Below are 24,148 nucleotides of genomic sequence, written 5' to 3' on the forward strand. Positions count from 1 at the left end.
AACAATAAAATTATTAAAGACAAAAAAAAAAACCAAAAAAAACCAACGCGGTTTGCTGCAGAGTGTTCGCTGTTTAACCTTTTGATGGTGCGGCTGTCTGGGAGCTGCCTGGATTTCTGAGGTAGAGTCTCTATATCCATTCTCATCCCAGGAAAATATCAGAGTTCACAACTTCAGGTACAGCTATTACAAAATTATGATTTTGCACTGTTAATAAAGTTGAAAAATCATTACATTCTTGAACCATTGTTAGGTTGTGCCCATCTATACCACCTGTCTCCATATGTGCTCTGTTTCTGAGCCTCACATTGAATTAAGGGTAATAATTTGCTTGTAATGTAGCTGTAATTTAGTACCTTGTGTTCAATGATTCTGTCTTCCTATTTAGTATAACATGTGAGTCATGAGTGACATTATCATTCCTGCTGATAGAGACTTTTCTTGCAGTGTTCTGAGGAGCACAATATGAATACTGTAGAAACTGTGTTCACCTTGTCCTTTGCATTGCCCTCTGTGTTTTACTTTTTAGTGTCATCCTCTTTTCACCTCCCACATACTCTTTCTTGTTAAAGGACACCACCTCTCTTTCAAATTTTTCCACCACTGATTCATTAGTGTTTGTTTTGACCTCCGACAGCTTTTGACAAATTCCATTCAATTCTCTCTTTTGTCTAAAAGGAACCTTGTTTTGCACCAAATCCCACTGAATTGCATTTTGTTGGCTTACTCTGTAGAATTTCAACTTGCTAATTGTTTTATATTTCTTTCTAAAAAACAATTTTTGGGAACAGATGGTTGCAACTGCCCAGGATTGGCAGCCAAAATCACTACTCAACCAGCAACCACTTTTGGCACTGATGTTAGTTCCTTGTTATGAGATTCCCTGGAAACAGGCTGATAGAATTAGCGCAATTCCTTTCTTACATTCTTTTGACTCTGGTGTTTTAAAAAATAAAATGTATCTACACTGTCCCTAGGAACAGTTGTAATTTTAACACCATCATGACCATTCACACTGGGAGAGCTGTCCACATGAACCACTAATAAGAACATGAGGATTTTTATTGTTGTTTTCCTAATTGAAGATCATTACTGTAACAAATAAATGTTCATGGGGAATTGTGTTAGACTTCCATTGTTTTACTGTGAAATGCTTCTAGCAGAATACATTACTTGCCATGCTGTTTCAGATGTAGCACAATTTTTACCGATTTGCCTTCTATTCATATTATTATCATATTATGTTTTTTAATTGTTCTGTCTCTATTGAGAGTCAAACTAAAAAATTTCTCTTTATAATAAACATTTATTCAAGGCTTGTCTGAAATAATGTAATGATATATCATAAAATACCATATAAAATTCCCACAGTGATGTTAAAAGATTTGGTTTGGAATTATTACTTTTTATAAATGAAAAATCTTCAGGCAATTTCCTCCTTCGTGTGGCATTGCTTAACTCTGGCTGGAACATTCCTGTTTTGATTCATTGTTCTCCAATTGTGGAATATTATTCACATGGATTTTCAGAGAGAGAAAATGTGGCTGTGACCAACTTTAACAGAATCTTTAAAACATTAAATTCCGCATTTATGTGTGCCCTTTGCCAGAATGATGCAAACAACTGGCAAGTGATCAAATTCCGATGTCTTCAAGGAATATTCTTAACCAGCACCAGTGATCAGTAGCAGCACCATCACTGCTCAGTTCCTCAGTGCCTTTTCTTGGCATTGCTTCCATCACACTGTGCATTCAGAGGTTCTTGCAGCTCAGTTCGGCATTAATATCTGTTGAGCAGTGACCAGTTTTGTCAGAGCTGGGAGAGTTGGTACATCCTGCATGAAGGCTGGTGAGAATGAGAAGGTCCTTACCATATGGATCATGTGATTGGGGATACTCTTTCCATTCCAGGTTGTTCTGTTCCACATATAGATGTAATTGACATTTATTGTTTTTCTTTAGATAGGATTCTGTTTCTTTTGTTTTGTCAAAGCCCCTAACACTATGAAGTCATGCATCATGTAATGAATTTGTCATTTTGTGTCATCACAGAATTTATTCACATGAACTAAGATGGCAATAGCATTACTAGGTGATGTCATTCATAAAAATCGTGGTTGTTTAGTCTGTTATTGATTAAAATATCATCATACAAACATGTGACTTTTCTAAATTGTCCTAGGCCAGAAAATAAAGAAAATTATCACCATGATTAGATCTGTAGGTTCAAATTACCTCACTTACCATCCAAGTAACCAAAAAAGGGAGTATAGGAGTTCTCTGGTATTGGCACATGGATATTAAGAGGCAGCTTAATAATTGTCAGGGGTCACAAGAAAGTGTGGCTTCTGAAAATACATTTCATGACACTTAGAGAAAGCTGATGCACAATAACCTCAATAAAAACAAGATATAAATCTTGCCAAATTATAAGTAAACATGAAGGTATGCAGGAAAGAGATTAGAGTATCACACATATTACATAATGATGACATTGAACCTCAAATGCCAAGGGCCTTTGATTTTGTGATCTCTCTGGTCTTGCCCAGGTTGAGGGAGCTCTCTTCTCATTTTGGCTTCAGTAAGTTTATTTTTTAGTAATTGTTCTGTAGAACTCATCTGTTATATGTGCTAATATACATGTTATAGTTACTAAGGTAACAGTATTTTAAGGTAACTTATAAGAATAATGATAGCTCATTAACATTTCACATTTACTCCAAAGCAGGGATGTTCTGGATGCTTTACACATGTTAGCTTCTTAATTCTCATGATAGATTTAAGCAACAGGGTGATTAAATCATCTGAGTTTTCAGAGGCAGAGCTGTGACCTGTCCCAGATAGTGTGATCTCAATATTCTCTCTAAACCATATTTACATGCTAAAAAGGAGACATGAACTCCAGAGCTTTTTTTGCAGGCATCATTTTTGGTGAAATGAGACCTAAAATGGGTTACATACTTGATTAATTGCTATCAATGTTATAGTTAGAATTTATAATTAGAGTACCCCTAAACTTTCACTATAACCCTATCCAGTGGAGATGATTTACAAATGAGGAATCTCTTTAATATTATGTAGTTACCCAAGAGTCACATCTAATGAGAATGGAGATAGATAGGGTTTAAATAGCCGTATGAAACTGGGGCTTGTGCTCTTCAGATAGCTTGATTGGATAGAGAAGCAAAGTACATGTTAGCTGTGTATGAGTGCTTTGGGTAATGGGTTTTATTCAGTACAGAGTCTGCTTCAGGACAGAAAAAGAAATTTCTTTTTCTGCATACAATGGAGCTCATAGCATGCTGGATGCAAATTCTAATCCCACTAGATATTCCAAAATAGAAATGTGAAATGCTTTTTGCAAATAAAAAGAGGAGAAAATGCTGTAGAAAAGGGATAGCAGTTGAATTGAGACTTGGAACATGATTTAATTGGCCAGACAAAAAGAGTAGGAAGGCAGGCATTTCAAGGAACATTAAAGCAGCATGAGCAAAGGAAGTGAGAAGGTGCTAGACAATTGAGTTGTTCACTGTGGAATTGCTTGGAGCTAGGCAACTGGTTTAGATCAGTGAAAGGTGGTAGGTAAGTGGGGATCATCTTGGGTTTTTCTTTAAAGGAATGGTGTGATCAGAAATATTTATTGAACACTGGTGACATACAAAATATTGCTCAAGCACTGTAGAAACCGAGATAATAAAAGCTAATTGTGAAATTATAGTGAGAGGTGACCATGGCTATGTAAGAACACAAGGCCTTGAAATTGGTTCGTAGACATATGGGCCAAGTTGTAGCCCATTATGTAGAATTCTTTTAAAATACGTCAGAATAAATTGAGACAAGAAAAAATATGGAGGACACTGAAGTAATTTTTATAGAAAAAATGTGAGTATACAAACACATTAGATATAACCAGAAATAAACCATCTGCTTTTAAAATTATTTTTATGATTTCACTGGGAGTATATCTGTCCAAATCACTATAATAAATACTAATTTGTGACATATAGTAAATATCAAATGAAATGCATAAAGACACAGTAGATGGAAATTTGAGAGAATTATTACCTTGGGAGAAATATTACATAGCTACATTAGCAATTATCATCCCATATTAATTCATATTTTAAATATAAGAAATCTAAATACACATCATTGGGCATGATTTTATTGTTCATATTTTATCCTGACATTTCATTGTTAATTTTTCATTGGAAATACATAACATGCTTGAATAGGGAGGTGGTAACTTCCCAGCAAACATTTGTGGAATGAATGGACTTTATACATGCTTTTTTTCTCTAAGTAAAATGTGCTTGGAATCAATAATGTATACAGCATCATAAGTGTTCACTATAAATATTTAAATTTATTTTTCTTTTATTTTGTTCTATACCCAGAATTGATTGCTTTTCAGCTTATAAGTGAAAGGTCACCACTTCTAAGTAGAAGAAAGTGAAATTTGTTACCAACATATTTATTTAAATGGAATCAGCAACAAAATCTAATTCTTTATACAGTATTGTGAATTATTCATGTTTTTTTTTTATAAAAGTGGGCCACATGCTATTGATTACATTTTGAAAATTCTAACATTTTTATAATGCTAATCTCTATTGTGCTGCACATTTACAATAACCTTACAGGTGCCCTAAAACCATAAGTACTGACATTTCCCTCCTAGTACACATTGGTTTAATTACAATTATAGTTTCAAATAGCCTAATTAGTTGACTCATCTTTCAATTACTCAGAAAAAATAAATAGCTGAGTTATTTTTGATTATTGCCTTATAAGAACAGCAATTATACAAAAATGCTCAGAGAAAATGCAACAAAGCTGACTTATTCGTATTGTTGATTTATATTCAGACTAAGCCAGAATTGTTAACATTACTAAAAGTTGTATTGAGGTTCTGCAATCCTCAGAGATTCTGTTTTTTTTTTCTTTGAAGATTTATTTTTTAAAATTTGAAACTCAGAGTTAAACACACAGTAGAGACAGAAAAAGATAAACCTTTCTTCTACTGGTTTATTTCCAACATAGGAACTTCATCTGTGCCATTGTTGGTATCAGGGTCCCAAGTATTTAGGCCATCTTCTGCCACTTTGCCCAAGCCATTTATAGGGAAGTGGGTCAGAAGTGGAGCAACCAGGACATGAACTGGCCCCCAAATGGGATGCTGTTGTCTCAGGCAGCCAGTTTACTTGCTATGTTCCAAAGCCATCTCTTTTCAGAGTCTTAATTTTTTTATTGACCATATTCACCTAATGTATATCAAATTTGTTTCTTTTTTGCTACAGGTACTTATTAAATGTAGGTGGAAAGAAAAATTAAGTCAAAGGAAAATGAACTCCTGTATACATAGATATTAGTTAAATAGTCAGCACTGTAATTCTATTGTCATATTATATTTTTCCTGGCAATTCTCTTGTCTTCAGTGGTAATACTTCGAAGATGTAAGAACAAGTTAGTTTACTATTATAACTAGAAAATAAGGTGTGATAAATGTTTAAAATTTTCTTCTGTTCATATATCATACAATAAAAATAGCTAAAATACTATAGAGTAGTTGTGCTAATTTGATAACTATAATAACTTAATGTTAATTAGAAAACTTTATATTGTATTGTCTTAGTAATTCCAACTTTTTCTTTGTGTATTAGCTCAATTAGTAATCAATAATGTGTTTTTTGTTTCTTAATGATGGTCAATGTATATATTTATTTATTCTTTCCTTTTTGTATATTGAAACAAAAGGATTTTTAACAATTGTAATTGAGAACATGGAACTGGAAATTTTCTATCATCAAATTGTATTTCGATCACAGACATAACTTCTGCTGACTTTGTTTCTTTCTATAAAAAGGAACATAATTTTCACCTCATGGTGGCTGTGAATTCACAGAAGTGAAATAACTTAAAAATGTTTATACATTATTTAAGCACATGATGTTAAGAGATTGTTGCATAAAAAGAAAATTTGGGCAACCAAACTACACAAATGAAAGATTTTAACGTCAGTTTTATGGGAAATGATCTTTAGATGCTTAGCAAGCAAAGGCAAAATCTCTCTGACCTATTAATGCCTTCCACAATCCAGCCTAAAATAAATAAGGCTTATGTAATTCAGAAAAGGTAAATCTGACCTTGCTTTACCTCCTATTCTTGAGTTGAACATTGTCACACTACATGCCTTTATAGAACATGGCCAAGTAATGCTAATTTTGAAATAGGATGTAGAATGCATTTTCTAAGAGACAGTAGTGGTAGCTTTCATTTCAGTCGTTTAAATTGCTTGTTAAAGGAGAAAGTAGCCAAATTAATATTGCATTGATAGAAAAGTGAACTGTCAAAAATCAAACAAAGTTTTATGGTATTTAGACATAAAAGAGGAATAATGGAGTGCAGGAAAGAGTTTTAGTTGGGAATTATTTAAAATAATTGTAGTGGATGGGTGGGGAGATGAGGTTTTTTGCTTGTTTGTTCGCTGTTGGGTTTTTTTTTTCCTCTTCTGCATCTTAAATTGTTGATGTCATAGGCCATAGCCCTGACAGCGATGAGCATGTGGAGAACCAGCAGGGAAGTGTTTAAAAACTCCCTTGCTCACTCACAGCCTTCAGAATGCATCACTGTGGTCCACAGAGAAAGCTAGACAGGGTACCAAGGAGATGCTGCATCAGCTAACACAGCCATAAAACAAAGTGGGTGTCTCTCTGGACTTTAAAATCATTCCTTTGCAGCTTGTTTTATTTTTGTTGAATCAAATAAAAAAGAATTTTCCCCCAAGCCTTAAAAAAAAAGAGGAATGAAAGATAGTATTTTTGGTAGGATTTTTATATCTTGACATTTTTTACATAAATGTCCACAGTTGCGTAATAATCCAAAAGCAACTAGACATACTCACAGAATTATAATTACTAATGAGATTTTTTTCAGCTTTAATCAATACTGTAAAATATCTATGTACTCAGAGAATTCTTCAGAATTACAAAATGACATGGCATTCTAAGGAGACATGCTGTATAACAATCACTCTTATGGCACTAAAGTACATAAAACTAAGCATGTCTTTGATTAATTCATATTCTAGTTGTCATTTAATGGGCACTTCAGAATATTCCCAGCAGTAAGTGCATTGTTTTTCCATGATTCCTTCAAGAATCATGGAAGAATCTGGGATGACTTTCAGTGTATTATATATCTATTTAAGAACTTGGGGAAAATTTGGCTTCACTTCCTAATAAATTGCCATGCATGCTTATGGATGCCACTTCACAAGGTTCATACACCTGTACATTGTATTTATAGACATTGTATTTTTGGCTTTGTTGGCCACAAGGTCTCAGTTGCATTATTCAACCTTGCGACTACATAAAAGAAGCCACAGAGAATAATGAACCAGTTGGGCATGGCTGAGTTCAAATAAACTTCATTAAAGTCTGGTGTGCCAGATTTGTCCACAATCCATAGTTGGTTGACTTCTGTGTTGGGGTCATTAGCACTGAATTAAAGACTCTTAGAACAGGATATAGCGGTAACTGATACAATTATTACTTCTGGTATTTTGAAACCAGTGGTTTTGGCATCCATGTAGCTCATTATTCAGTTTCTGGGAAAGAAGAACATCCCCTAAAATTTCATTTTGTTTCTCACCTATATATGCATTCATCCAAATGAGACACTGCATTCTTGCAATGGACTGAACCATGGTACTCATCAAAACCCCCCCAAAAATCATATACTGAGGTTCTGACCCTCAAAGTGGTGGTACGATCCAAGATAGGACACAATTTAGATGAAGTCATTGGTATAGAACTTTCATGATGCTTTTAGTGCCATTTGAAGAGAGATCACCATGCTTGTTTTCCACTATTTCACTAGAAATCTAGAAAATTAAAAAAATGAAATCTTGACCATATTAATCCATCTGAGTGATATCAGATGGATTTTGGTACGCTGATATGGTTTTGTGGTAAGTTTGACCAACTGTGCTACTATTGTTTTCTCACCTTTCTGTGCATTTTTTCCTTTTGACTTTCACAATCAGTTCTGCTTGTTTCTTTGGCATCATGTGTGGTCTCAGGCCAGCACTATAAACAACAGATTGGAAGCTCATAAGCTTTCTTTCTTTCTTTTTAATTTTACTTCTTTTTATTTTATCATTTTATGATACAGTTCCATAGATTGTGGGACTTCCTTTATCCCCTCCACAATCCTCCCCCCTCACTGAGTTCCTCTATATCACTACTATAGTATAGACCTTTATAAACAATCATATGTCCATTATTGTGGGCATGGACATTGACAGAGAGTCCAGCATCCTATCGTCAACATATAACAAACAGTTTCATTGAGAGTCCATCTTTGTCTGGAAGTACGGATGCATACTACATTGTATCCTCACATCTGAATGTGATAGTCTCCATGATACAGTTACTGTACATCCATTAAATGAAATGCCACAATACAAAAGCAACAACAGTAAGAAAAAAAATTAGCAACACCATGAAGTTAAATAACATGTTACTGAATGACTAATGTATCGTTGAAGATCTAACTATGTGAAGAAAGGCTAATTGAGTTTTATCCCCTAATTGTACCATGGTGTTTCGTCTGTGAGTGTAGACCAGTTATGTATATCTTCTCCTCTTACAATACCTTATTTGTTAATGTTGGAAAACAAGGGCTTGACATGAATTATCCTGTAAATTAAATGATTTTCAAGGCAGCAATTTACTGTTTCTCTTGAATTTTTCATTCCGTTAGAAGGACTGGAGATGAATCACATCATGAAGTCCATAGTAGCAACTATTGGATTAAATCCTGAGAAATAGTGGGAGTTAGGAAAAGAAAACATTCAAACACTCTCATGCTTATTTTTTCATATTAGTGTCTGGCATTAAATTACAGTGAAATTGGAGTCTTTCTCTATTTAATTTTCATCAGTCCATCAGACTCTCTTCTTGATGAGTAAAATGTCTACTGGGAAGTTAAGAATATCTTCATGTAATTGTTCCTTTGAAATTCCATCAACCACTGAATTAGATCTTCTGCCTAAAGGTAAAATGAGAGGTAAAATTCCAGTTATAAGGTCACAATGTTAGCATCAATGATGGTTAAAAATGGATTTTTTTCATCAGTAGCAACAGCAGCATATATCTATTTCAAATACCAAGAATAGATGATTATTCAGTAGCCCAGGAAAGACTTTTCTCGACTGTATACAGAAACGCTTTAAGTACCATGGAATTATCCCAGAATGAACACAACTTAATGATTTTCTCATAGGATTGTCAGAGGCTGTTCTCCTTGCTTGACTCAGATACTGGATTCCCATCCAATGCTCAATCTCTTACAGCATGCTCCTAGGTATGAAAGTGCAGGCAGTTAAATGGATTAACAGGATGGTAGAGTAAGGCTCTAAATGAAAGAGGAGGTCCCTTTGAAATTGTATACCATCTTGCTTTTCCTCTAAAGCTGCATTAAATAAAGCAGCATATCAATTCCATTCCTGAGTTTCAAGTTTTATCATAAGAATAGCAATTGAAGGGTAGTTAGGTGGAGCTCCTATTGGAATATGAATTTCATTCCTGAGTGTCCAGTTTTATCAAGGGAATAATAAGGAAGCAATGATCCTGTTCTTCCGAGAATAAGCTTATCATGAGAATGGAAAGAAGTTACCAATCACACCCTTATAGTTTTTTATTTTTAACAAACTAGGCAGGTTTATAATTCTTGGCCTTTGTGTTTTGTGTCCCACCCTCTGTGAGGTGCTGATCTATTTCCCTCCACAGCTGTGCTTGAAAGACTCCACCTCAACCATGTTTTGGGTCTTTATTCTGTTCAAGTCCCTCCTTCTGATACTACAGGTTAAGTTAGTAAACAACTAGTAATTATTCACTAAATATTACATTATTGAGTGCGTTCTACTAAGTGCAAGTCCAGGTTTGACATGATAGCCTAGTGGTTAAGTCTTCAACTTGCAAGTGTCCCGAACCATAAGGGCACCAGTTCATGGCCCAGCTGCTCCATTTCCATCAAGCTCCTGGCTTGTGGCCTGGGAAATCAGGAGAGGATGGCCCAAAGCCTAGGGACCCTTCACATGCATGGGAGACCCGGAAGAAGTTCCTGACTCCTGGCTTCGGATCAGAGCAGCACTGGCCATTGCTGCCACTTGGGGAGTGAATGATTGGAGGGAAGATCTTCCTCTCTATCTCTCCTCCTCTCTGTACATCTGCCTTTCCAGTAAAATAAATAAAATCTTTAAAGTACATGGAAAAATAATAATTCCAATAGAGAGTGATTTATTTCAGACTGTCACGGTCATTTTTCAAGGTTCTTCCAGAACTGCACCTGGGTGACTGCAGCTCAAAACTTCAACTATCATCTGCATTCACCATCTGAGTCCCAGGAAGAAGCTTAACATGCAGCACCACAATGTTTATACCCAAAACTCGTTACACACACACACACACACACACACACACACACACTTTAACATGTAGAAAAATAACACAACACAGATATTTTTATATTTAACTTAATGCTAGTTGAGTCGACTTTGATATTCAATTCCCGGGACTAGTATCCAAGTTCTACTCCTTACTAATCTTCCTCTTTAGTTTCCTCATCTTTAAATCTAGATAATGAGCACCGAATTATATGTGGAAATTCATAAGTACTTGATCATGTTTGCCAAGTCTATTGTAGTAATATTATTACCTCGTCAGAAAAATGCAAAAAATAAATAAATAAATAGAGAGAGAGAGAGAGAGAGAGAGAGAGAGAGAGAGAGAGAGAGAGAGAGAAATGCAGAATTCTACTGTAGGAGATCACCCCCTGGTTCTCTGCCTGTGTAACTTATGTGGGAGGTCAGAAGGACATGGTACACCATGTCCCTGGAGAAACCCCTGACAATGATCTTGGCTCAAGGAGATCTCAACCTGACCTGATCACTGGCCTCCCAGGCGAGAGTGGTAGGTTACACCCCAGCTTCTCTACTGTCTTTGGACGAACTGTGCTGAGATTTCCTTAGTAGGCAACTCTGAAAAGTTGGTGCAGCCCTTGTTAGCTGCCAGCCACATGGTGTAAGTGAACCACAAGACACCTGCCAACCAGATGTGGTGTACGAGTCCTGTAGCATGATTGGAGGGTCCAGAGAGACAAAGCTGCCTTCTAGTCAGTTGCAGTGCCATTGCTGGGTAGGGGGATTGTTGGGAGAGGTCCTTCTGTCTTTCCCTTTTCTTAGGTCATTAAAGATTTTGCTTGCCATACCAGGTGTGGCTGGGCTGCAATACCCATCAGTAAGAACTGGAAAGGGTATGGGCCGATTGTGCAAGGCCACTGTTCTTGCCAGGACAACAGGTGGACAAAGTCATTCTGAGTCAAGGACCAGTCAGTGTGCTCAAGATCTGCCACTGGGAGGAGACCAGATAGAGGAGCTTGGTGAGCTCTTTTGTCAGGTTGCAGTTCCTGCAGGTAAGTGCAAGAACCAAGGCAAGGAAGAGCCAAAACCAGACTAGGTTACAGTACCTGCTGGCATATATGTGGGTCAGATCAGGGAGTGGGACAGGCCTGGCCAGTTCATAACATCCACTGGCAGATCTGAGAACCAGGATGGGATACAGGAAGGGCTGAGTTGGGCTACAACACCAGCAGTTCCCATTTGAGCTGGGAGTGGGGGCTGACGGCCATGGCTAGGTAAGGCTGCAGCTCCAACCAGCATAAGCTGGAACTGGGTGCAGGTTGGATTGAACTAGGTTGAAGCACCCACTGGGCGGTGTTGAACAGAGATGAGCCATGCCAGTCTGGGGGCGCTGAGTGCCAGGTCCATGAGGTCCAGCAGGTCCCAGGTCACATGGCTCAGGGCCTTGGGCCCACCTGTGTGGTGAGGGTCAAGTCTTTGAGCCACATGGGGTGCAGGTTGGGTGGGCTCAGGTTCATATAGCCCAGGATTTTTAGATCACTTACGTGGAGGGTGTCATGTCCGTGAGCCCCAATGATGGGCAGCCTGGCTTGGCCCAGCTTACGTGGATTAAGTCCATGAGACCACCTAGGAGAATTGGGCCTCCTCAGTGTAAAGGATGGAGTGCTGGACAGCAGACCATGATGCACACAGAGGACACGGCAGCCCACTGGGGCCCACAGAAGACATCTGGTACCACAGCGGAGAATGGGGAACAGAACATATGGACAACTATCCCAGTCAAACAATGACAGCAAATATCTGGGCAAATGGAGGCTATAAAGTTGACTGGGTCAGCCAATGGACATTGGAAGTAGCTTCTCATCCATAGATCAGCAAGATCGACAGCATTTTGGAACTATTGTATCTACCTGGATGGAACCTTCTAGTCATGCACTACTGTGACCCTGGGTTGATATCAGGTGGTCTTTGCCCATCTTCAGCTACTGGGATGGTTGGGAGGCTGGGTATGGCCTATCCCCCTATCTTTCTTCTACCCCCAGAAAGGGGAAAAAAGAAATTAAAAGTTTGGAAACAATGATACTTTTCACCCTCATCTACTATGTAAACATCATCTAAAATAATACTTTTAAAAAGATTAAGAATTCAAAAAAAAAGTAAGATTGTGCTTGCTTTACAATAAATGGACATGCTCGACCAGACTGCCTTTCATGGTGCCTGCTGAGGAGCACCATAGCTTCATCCCCTTGGTGGTTGTGGGGGCCTGCTGGCCCAAAACCACAAAATTCTAAAGAATAAGCAGCTGAGGTTACTGCTTTTGAGAGATTGCATCAATAAAGGCATTCGATGAAGTGACCTTGGAGCTGTGCCACGAAAACAAGCAGTGTTCCACTAGATGGGAAGAGAGGAGGAGCTAGCTCCAAGAACATTGTCAGTACAGACCTCTTTAGGAGCACGGAAGCATCTGACTTGAAGTAACCAAAGATTTATCTACTCGTGAGTTGATTCATTCATCTAGTCAAGCATATTTTGCCAACTTGATGAAAGCTGATTGACTAAGGAAAGGCAAACTAGCAACAAAATTAGTGTGAAAGAGGGTGTGGTTGCTGGTTGCAGTCAATCTACAGTGCTTGAGGACTTTGAATTATTTATCTTCTAGATGCAGAGGAACTCTAAGCCAGATGGGAATTTTAAACAGCAGCATAGTGAGAAAAAGTTGTCTAAGAGATGTGTAATTCCATGGAAAATGCCTTCCCAAGAGGAAATGGAAAGAGATTTTTCTAGTTAGAGAATCAAATGCATTCTCATTTCCTTGGTGTGTGGAACTTATTACCATCATTACATTAAAACCAAAGAAGTTTAAATCATTAAAGAAATTGGTATAAGATTTATCATTACCATTGAATATAGAGGTTTACTGCACACTTCTCTAGAAAGGATTCTAAGAGATAAAACATGTTCTGGTAGGGTGAAAATCTAAATAATGCGCTTAGTATGCACGGAGAAAGATGATTCTAAGGAAGACAGGTTAGCTAAAAATCCACAACCTTGTAAATCCTGTAACTGCAGCATAATTCAAAACTGATCTATAACATCAACAAAAGCTTTTTCATATAGGATATTTATGTAATGATGAAGGAGTTCCTACAATTATAAGTATGTTGGAAAAAGGAATAGTCTATAAGATATTTTCACCTTCATGCATATCCCAGAGGATATGTTGTCAAGTGTTTAGAGTATAGCAATATGCATGCTGTCTTAGAAGGAACAGATATGGAGCAGTGCAAATGATCAGATTCATGCAGACAGAAAAAAATCAGTTTCTGCTTGAATTAAAAGAAAATGGCTACATATATTTCTGTTAATTGAAAAGCTCTAAGCATAACTGCTCCTGATATTTACTAGGATTTCTTTGAATGCCCATGTTATGTAGCAGTTCAAGGTCTCCAATCTGTCAAAAAAAAAAAAAATTGATGTGCTAGAAGGGAGAGCCTAGACCAATTTAGTTACAAAGGTATATAAAATAGTTCCTTTCTAAAAAGTGTGAGTATTTTTAAGCAACTCTAAAAGACTTGCAAAGGGAAAATATTAGTGAGACAATAAAAATAAGAGAAGATAACTTATAAATACAAAATGGCAAAAAAGAAAAATAAATGTCAACAAATAAAAATGCTCTCCCTCAAGCAATACTGTATTTTCAAATATATTCACAGAAACCACACATACTTGTTTTTTTCCCTTTATAAATGGCAGTGAAACTTGGAGAGTGGTTTAAAGATCCCATAGACTGGGCACGTATTTGGCAACCATATACAAAATACACTGCTTCTGATGGGGAACTTTGGGGTTTTGATTTATACCTTATAGGAATACAGAACATTTTTGACTTGGTTCTCATTTGGGGCAATAATGAAACTGTTTTGTATCATATTCAGCTAAGAATTCAGTTCACATCAATGAAGTAACATGAAGCAAATACTTAAAATATGAATATTTATAGACTCAATCTTTATGAAATAGGTAGGTGTGTATTTTGTACTTAGACACTGTGCAGAGTTATTAGAAACAATGCTTTGAGGTCTCTTGCTTAATAGGACATATGTACTACTGGGGTTGGGGAACATCCGTTTACACGGAAAATTCTGAGAAAGGAATGACTACATCACCGCTGTGGTTGTATGAGGCAGGTGAACATAGTGTTTTTACTACAAATACAATGCTCTGCTTCACTAACCACTTCACAGATTGTTACTATCATTTTAAACAGCAACACACTGATCAGTAAACACAGTTTCAGTTGCTGAAGCAAGACACTACGCCTCTCTACAATTTTAGTTGTGACATTGATCAAATCTTCATGCAAGATATATTTTTATTGACTTGGTTTTCATTATGAGGCGTATGATATCTTACCACAAGCATTGTTTTCTCTTGCCACTCCATTCATTTCAGATAATTTTAATGTAAATTGCTGGGTGTGTATACAAATTGTGTTTCAATTTCAAAGAAATATTATGGTAGTTTTTTTTAAAGCCACTAATTAAAGTAGGGAGGTGAATGCGGAAAGCTTGATTTATGAGCAGTAGAGTATAGCTCAGGAGGAAGAGGACAACTTGGGGTTCTTTCACAAAGTAGGGTGACTATATAGATAATGTAAATGCACTGTATATTCATCTATCAAAAATAGAATGTAGGAGTTTGGATGTTTTCATGATTGGATATGACAAAATATATGCATACAATAAAGCATTACACAGAACTTCATACATACATATAGGTTTTAATTTTGTTGAATTAAAAAAAAAATAAGAGTGGAGGCCAGCATTGTGGGGCCACAGGTTAAGCCAATACCTGTGATACTAGCATCCCAATATTAACTGCAACTGGGGTCCTAGCTACTTGAATCCTGATCCAGCTTTCTGTTAATCTGAAAAAGCCCCTGCTGATGTGTCTGGGAAAGCAATGGAAAAAGCCCAAGTGCGTAAGCCTCTGCATTCACCTGCGAGATGGAGATGGTGTTCTGGGCTCCTGGCTTCAACATGCCCTAATCCCAGACACAGCAGGCATTGTTGGGTCAACCAGTGCACAGTAGACCCATCTTCCTTCTCTTTAGCTATCTCTAGCTTGAAATAAATAAGTCCTTTGAAAAAGTAAAAGTAAATAAATGGTATTCTCTTATTTCCAAATTGGGAGCTTTCTTCAATCAGCTAACCATAAATCACCATTTTATTGAGCAGTGTGCAGTATAACAAAAGGACTCGTGTATTTATCCAAATCTCTTTTCTGCTATTGACCATATTCTAGTGATAAGAACAGTTACTACTCTTGATCTTAGCCAAAAGGCCGAGAAGCGATTGACCATATTCTATTATTCTTTCATCTTTTTTATCCTTTATCTGCTGTCCATTTACCAACATTGGTTCATGTATAGCAAACATGCTTAATACACATATATATCCCAGCCTACAAGCAGGGAGTTGGAAGGAAAGTCGAGCAGCCAGGTCTTGAACCGATACACATATGGATCCCAGTGCATGCAAGGTGAGGATTTAACTACTAGACTATCACGTGGGCCCTTCTATATTTTTAAAAGATTAATTATTATTGTTGTTGGTTTTTATTTGAAAGGCAGGGCTATGAAGAGAAGGAGAGATGGAGAGAGAGATTCTATCTACTGATTGACTCCCCAGTTGGCCATGATAGCTGGGGCTAGCCCGACATGAAGACAAGAGCCAGGGGCTTCCTAGGAGTCTTCCATGTGATGTATCAGACAAAGCCTTCGAGCATCCTTTACTGCTTTCCCAGAACATAAGCAAGGAGCTGACAATAAAGTGGAGCAGCTGGGACACAAAGTGGCACCCATATGGCTTGATGGTACCACTGGCGGAGTCTTAGCTTTCTGTGCTGTGGTGCTGGCCCAATAGACATGCTTATGTTATGGAGTGTATTTTATGGTTCCTTCTGGTTGCATCTCCATTATTTTAGGAAAAACTATAAGTAAGGTCAAAATTTGAGAAATTATTTATTAGTGTTTGTACATTTGTATACTCCTGTTTTGCATTTTAGGTTAAATATAAAATTTTAACAAAATGGTGCTTGCATACTTTGTTCTATTTGTCATCCAAATTTATTTCTTTGTAGTAAAGGGTAAATAATTTCACTACTCAGGAAATATTTGTTATTTTTATTAAAAAAATTTTGGTGACATGTGACTGAATTTCCCAGGGTTGCCTAGGTAGGAGAGGATTCTTTTTTTTTTTTTTAAGATTTATTTGTGTGTATTGCAAAGTCAGATATACAGAGAGGAGGAGAGACAGAGGAAAATCTTCCATGCGATGATTCATTCCCCAAGCAGCCGTAACGGCTGGAGCTGAGCCAATCCGAAGCAGGAACCAGGAGCCAGGAGCCTCTTCTGGGTCTCCCACACAGGTTCAGGGTCCCACGGCTTTGAGCCGTCCGCAATTTTCTTTCTCAGGCCATAAGCAGGGAGCTGGATGGGAAGCAGGGCTGGGCTTAAAACTGTTGCTCATGTGGGATCTTGGCACATTCAAGGCGAGGACTTTAACCACTAGGCTGCTGTGTCTGACTGTAAATATTTATTTTTGATAGAAATTTAAGATTTTAAAAAAATGCCACTGTGACAGCCCCCAAATTTAAGCATTTTAAAAGATAAGAATAATGATGCTGCTTATGACTAGGCTATTTAGAGCTAATGCAGAATAATGTACAGTTCTTACTGTATCTTATGTTATTAAATCATCACTTGATGACTTGTGGGTGTACATGATTTGAACTGGTGGTTCTGGCTGGACCTGTTTGCTTAGAACGTATAATCTAAATCATTTTCTGCAAGGAGAACCATTCAAATTCCCCATTGGAGGGAACGCTGCTGAACACAGAGGACACCACATAGAAATGTGCTTGCTTACCATCATCAGTGCCCACTTACCCAACTTGGCTCTCCAGGCTTATCCCAGAGAAGCAGAAGAAACTGCAATATGAAAAGACATGGTGACATTGTGACACTCAGGCCAGAAAACAGATAGCAAGTTTAGAGAGCAAGATCCTTTAACCATAAACTAGTGCAAGGAGGCCTAACCTGTTAACAAACTTCTTTGAGTACAATGTAACAATCATAGTTTGGAACGCAATAGGCAGATTTTTCTCCAACAGAAAGTGCACATTTAAGTGTTTGACATTTTAGAAACTTTTCTAAAAAATATTAGGAAATTTATAGAAAGGAATTTTAAAACTGAACAGCATAATAAATAAGGCCAAATTACTTAATTCTGCTTCCATTTGTTTAATTAATTATTCAATGATACAGTTGTATAAGCTCTGGAATTTGCTCTTCCCCCCTCCACAAATCACTGCCCCTCCTTTAATATTAAATAAATAATAGTTTAGGATGTGTAGGTATTACCAATTTTGAGCGTGTAAAAATAGCAGGCATGACAAGGTGGAGGAATCCACCATGGGGGGAGGGTAGGGGAGGGGATGGGGGAATCCCAGAGCCTATGAAACTGTGTCACATAATGCAATGTAATAAATAATTAAATAAAAAAAGCTAAAAAAATAGCAGGCATGTATCAAGTCATAAATGATGACATTGATTTGATAACAAATGGATAGGTATTAATTTCGACAAAAAATGTTAAGATTCTTTTGGGTTAAAGTTAATAAAGATTAATAGAAATAACACCTTTTCAAACGAGGTGTATCTTTTATAAATTCATGATTATAGATTAAATATGATATTCAATATTTTAAAAAATATTCACTCAGATATAAATGAATGTGAACTATATTACTATTTTAATGTTTTTGCTTTACAATATATCACCAAAATGAGAAACAATGAAAAGGAGATACCAAATGCCACGAATGTGTGCGTCCTTCTTCCCCAGTTATGCGTTTTTATTCCTTCCCTGTTCACAAGTACGGGTGCTTTGTTCAGCACACTGTGTCTTTCCAGATCTCTTGTATTCTTTTTCAAATATTTTCAGACTTATATGCATTTTGCTTTATCTCTATGAAGGTAGTAATCTCCTGACTTACAAATATTAACCAACTTTCCCTTCTGTGCTTGTTTCAATAATGTTTATACAATAAGCCTTATTTAAAATACTTATTTAAATTATCTGAGAGGCAAAGAGACAGAGTGAGACAGAGATAAACAAATAACAGAGACCTGACTGATTTCTTAGATGCCTATTAGTGGCTGCTGCTTGGCAAGGCCAAAGCTGGCAAATAAACTCAATTCAAGTCCCATGTGATTAACAGAGACCCCATTACTTTGTTTTAGAAAAGAATACTTAGTTATTTGCTTATTTGTTTATGGAAGGGGCTGTTACTATGGCATAAAAGTTAAAGCTGCTGCATGCAGTGCCGACAGTCCATATGTGTGCTGGTTCAAGAGCTGGTTGCTCTACTTCTGATACAGCTTGCTGCTAATGTGCCTGGGAAAGCATTGAAGGTTGGCCCAAGGGTTTGGGGCTCTGCACCTGTGTGGGAGACCCAAAAGAAACTCCTAGCTCCTGGCTTTGGACTAGCTCAACTCTGGCCCTTGTGACCATTTGAGGAGTGAACCAGCAGATGGAAGATCTCTCTTTTTGTCTTTCTTTCTCTCTTTGCAACACTGCCTTTCAAACAAATAAACAAATCATTTTTGAAAAGGAGAATATGTGTTTATTTGAAAGGCTGGGCTAAGTTGAATCCAGAAGTCAGAAACTCCTTTTGGTTCTTCCATGTGTACTGCAGGAACTTAATTACTTGAGCCACTGCTTTTCAAGTAGCAAGGACCCAACCTCTGTTGCTGTCTTCCCAGGAACATTAGCAAGAATTTGGACTGAATGTAGAATAGCGAGGACTTGAACTGGCACTCTGACCTGAAGTGAGGTGCTTCCAGATGGTGACTTAGCCTGTTGTACAGCAATGTCTACCCCCACAGATGATTTCTATTATTGTATTGTAACTGAATGTAAGATATTGACATTGTAAATCAGCTATGGCTATAGCATGACTTGCTTCTCCCAAACTCATCCAGCTTTAAACTCTGGAACCTTAATGTTAGTTGTTGATGGATTAATAGTGGAGAATTGATGGTGGTGGACAGGGGGTAGGTGTGGTGGGAGGTGTTTACACTATCAGGATTGTGCCCTTGGAGGGTGGCTCTTGTGAAAGTGAATTATTTGAGTTCATTTGGAGTGATGGTCCTGTCTCTGTTTCTATGCACACCATGTGATCATCCCCCCACACCAAGACTACCTCAACTATGGAGCTTCTGATCTTGAACTGTGATCCAAACTGAAAGTTGAAATAAACCACTTCCCCCCAAAATCTTTTTCAATGTTTTGTTTCAAATACTAAAGAAGAGTTCTGCTATAATGACATGATAGTTTAATAACCTTGACATTCAATATTGAACATAGTACCATTACTTTAATAAATGTACTGATTTATTATTTAATGGTGATGCACAAAATTAGCACATGCAGGGCTTTTAGCTGACTTTCTTGCTGATGAAAAGAGGCATGAAAAGTCAAATGAGAAATAATTAGAAGTAAACATATTTAATAGAATAAGCATGTTAATATAGAGCTGATGAAAAACTTTATCTTAGGAGTCATTAAGCAGAGATAATTTAACTTGAAATATTATTTTCTGTGTCATTTTTCACATATAATAATGCCATCAAAGTATTAAGTTGAGTAATGTTAACAGTTGTTTTACTAACAGAAATGGTATAAAATTTTCAAAAATTTCAAAATAAAATATAGTATGTATTAGTGTATGGAGAGATTTTTTTAGATGTCCAACTTTTCATGCACTGACGTGTAATAAAGGAGGTATATTTAAGGTTGGAGGTCAACCTTTGATATGTTTTCACTAAGCTTTAGCAACAGTACTAAGAACTCTGAATATTTCTGTATATGAGAAAATATCATCTTATTTACCACTTCTTATCTTATTTTTTTCATTTTGAATGTTGTGGTGCAATTCCACAGGGCCTGGAATTTCCTTATTTTCTACCTCCTGATGGATTTTCCCCATATTATTACAATAGTAATGTTTTATTACAAACTCAGAGCACCTTAGGAAGGAAGGAATGCTTGCAATTATTGGTGTAACTCACTCTTTTTAGAAATATAACCTAATAATGCAATGCAACTTTCCTGTGGTCCTAAACAGGGAATGGGAGATATGAGATTGGAATTCATTCTATCTATAGCAGTTTCCAGAACAACACATCTTTGTAATTTACATTTGAAATTTTAAAGTAGTTTATTGAATGTGCTTGCTTATGTATGCTGTTCTAAAAATTTTCATCAAATACCCACAAGAGTTGTGTACAGAGGAATCAATTACCAGTGTCTCACCAGAATTTAGCCTAGAATTGAGCAAAATGACACTTTTATTACATGAAGCTAAGTTCCCATCTAAACCTAAGACAAAATCTACATGCATTAAATGGGTGTGAATGTACAGTATTTTTAAAACAATCTTCAGATTTACAAAAAAGAAATACAACATGGACAGCTTTTAAATAGTATTGAAAGTCTGCTTTTTCTCAAGTCCAAGAATGTTATCTTTGTTCTAGCGTACAGTTTTCCTCCATTTAAAATGCAGTTATGTGTCAATGAACCCATCATGATTTGAAAGTACATAAAGTTCCAAATGCCTTTGCAGCAGCTGTTGTAACTCAGCAACACACTGCATTGTATGCTGTTTGCTTCCCTTGGCGAACTCGAGGCTAAGCGGAAGCTATGTCTGGGTTTACTGCCAAAGCCTAGCATTGTGAGAGAGGATGGCTGAGCTTATTTCTAGCCAAGGAAGAGATCAGAACGCAAAGCATGGTTTCCATAGGACATGTGCGGTTTTCACATCATGAAAAAAAAAATCATAAATGGAAGCACCATATGACAGACTGTTTTAGGACGAAAGCTTTGTTTGTATGACTGTTATTGCATTGAGCAAGGATTTGCTTCTTTCAAAACTAAACCCAATAAATGTGCACAAAGAAAGGAAATTTAAATGTTGTACAGTACTTCTAATTTGGTCTCTGGTTGACCTTGGCTTCTGGTGTCGGTGACTGCACCCACGGACTAACTTTTGGAACTGGAGTGCAGCAAAAGTGATGAGCTGTCACTCTGAAAAACAAGTTACGAAAGGTACAGGGCTGCTTTGGATTCAGAGTAGCTCTTTCATACATGATTCTTCCATGACTGTATGGAAGTGAGCTTTGATGTGGTGGGAAACCAAACCCTCCCATGCCTCATGTGCATGAATTTGGAAAAGCGTTGTCTCCTGCAGGCTGGGTTGAGCCATTTGCAGCCTTGCACTGCTGCTTGACAGAGTGCTCACCAGACACTCGAGAGCCTGCTCAGCTGGACCACAGACCTAATGCATAAGCATGGGATAACATTTTCTGGTTTAAAGCTCTAAATTCGGAGGTAATTTGGGACATCACCATAGATGATTATTATACTAGAATTGATTGATTAGAAGAAACAAAAACGCAGAGCATCATTTTCATCTACATCCCCAAGGCATTAAATCTTGTATTCCTTTTATACTATCCTGTGTTGCTTCCCAGGAGAGTATTTAAATATTTCTCGATTTTAAGGCCACATTGTTTCCTGAGTCAGTCTGAAAATCTCTGTTTTTCACTTCTAATTACCTGGGACAAGGGAAATTGTCTTCCACTGACTTCCTTCAGTAACTGTGGCTAATCAGGGTGCTCAGTCTGTAGTTACAGAGACTTAGCAAAGACTTCTACTTTATGATGCTGGAGGGCAACCATTGTTCACCCCTGGTTTAACACCATGTAGAGGTGGCAATAAGAAACCTAATGAAAAAACCATCAAGCCCGGAGTAGTAATTTCAGGAGAACTCATGCATGGTTGTTTGAAGAAGACTAAGGACGACTTGACGTTTTATGGGACTGGCTGTAGAATAGGTGTTTTAGCTTTCCCTTCTCACTTATGCCTCCGTGACTCCTGTGTTAGGAAGCAATAGGGCATCTTGTGAACAGAGCCCCCCTCTTTTTGTTCTTTTGCTAGACTTTTCTATGATAGGCCACTATCTATTTTTAACTAAGCAATGGTATTTTAACAAGGTTGTTAAGAAGCTTAGCTGCATGTATGCTGTTTATTGTTAGTATTGTTTTTTTTCCGGAAAATCAGGTAGTTAAACTTGCAGGTTTTATTTATTGCTAAACGGTGCATGTCTCTTTTCTCCCTTAATTGAAACAAAGTGGCACCTTGTTCATACTCTGTAGAGTTGTAATGAATGCATATAAACATATTCTCCTCCTTTATGAAAGGTAAGAACAGTCCTGTTGACAACATTGAGATAATGCCATTATAAACATATGAAGTCGGCTCTGGGTAATTCATGATACATTTTTCTATTTAAAATCCATATGCATGAATTTCAAAGGTAATCAAAATATAGACTTTCAGAATTCTGAACATAAAATTAAAATATTGAAAGTGTTTGCCTCACTTGTTAAATATTTGTGTGTGTGTGAGTTCATAGAAAGAGAAACTTTCATGTGTTTATCAAGCAAAATTATCATGATTTATCCTGCTCTAACACCATTGGTAATATTCTTACATTTTGTACTCTATTTGAAAAAGCATGTTTTTATATCTAGAGAATTCAGATGTGTTCTACTTTATCAAACCTAAAAGGTGATTTCTATTTCAGGGATAAAGCAGTGAATCGTTGGCATCAGATAATTATCTGGAGAGGTGCTTAATCACCGACTAAAATTTAACTTTACAATCTTTAAAACTGTGATTCATCATTCTTGGTTGAAAATCTATAGCTGGAGTAACTATTGTTTATTATTTTCCCCTCTAATTGAGCACTCCTGTTGAATGCTAAAATAGATTTTTTAAACCTGAGCAGCAATTTTCTGGAGGGAAATTAGCCACAAATCACAATCCAAATTAAAACAATCAAATGTAATTTTTTCTAATATCTGAAAGAAAAATTTATTCCAGTTCTGTAGCTTTTATATGCATCTGAAGTCTCCCTTCTGTAATCAAGTTTAAGCCTCAGGTTCTGCTGCCCCGTAGCAAGGACACTTAGGTACTTCATTTAGTTGATAGGTCTCCGAGAGACCAATTGAAGTTGTTTCACTCACATGGTGCAAAAGAATTCTGTCCATGTGCCCGAGTGCATTATAGCTTAGCTTAATCAAGAGGGCTGCACGAGGAGCCTTGGGACATTTCATCTGGGATATAATTGTCAGAGAAATGGAATCATGGGTGTAGATTAAAGAAGCACTGATAAAAGACGTTAATTTCTTTAGTCTTATTTAAATAAATATATCTGAACTGGCCTATTTGAATGAGCAGTTGTGAATTGCAAAGTTCCCATAGTGCTCTTAACTGTAATGCCGAAGTCAGAATATTGCATAATGACCTTGTCTCCAAATTCAGTCGCTTTTTTTGACTTCACAGAAAGGAAGTACTTGCTTTATGTTCCAAAACTGTTAATAGTTTCCACTCTTGGAACTATGTGAAACCTACAGTCTGTTCTGTCAGTTTCCATCTTTAAGAAATGTGGACAGGTTATCGAACAGGGCTCATGTGTTGCACAGAGCTGTCCTGGAGTCATTGCTGGCCCTGACCTCTCTGAGAACTGCTGCTGATGCAGAACTTACAGTTCCCAGACAACAACTGCCCGGGCTGCCTGTGGTCATTCTCTGCAA

General features: G+C 37.1%; 1 pseudogene; it reads right to left on the minus strand.

Moving 5' to 3' along the window:
• Positions 1-15,560: 15,560 nt before the first annotated feature.
• Positions 15,561-15,780, minus strand: LOC118758067 (U2 spliceosomal RNA; annotated as a pseudogene).
• Between the last annotated feature and the right edge of the window lie 8,368 nt (positions 15,781-24,148).

This window comes from Ochotona princeps, chromosome 12 (assembly GCF_030435755.1).
Source record: "Ochotona princeps isolate mOchPri1 chromosome 12, mOchPri1.hap1, whole genome shotgun sequence".
Lineage (NCBI taxonomy): Eukaryota > Metazoa > Chordata > Mammalia > Lagomorpha > Ochotonidae > Ochotona > Ochotona princeps.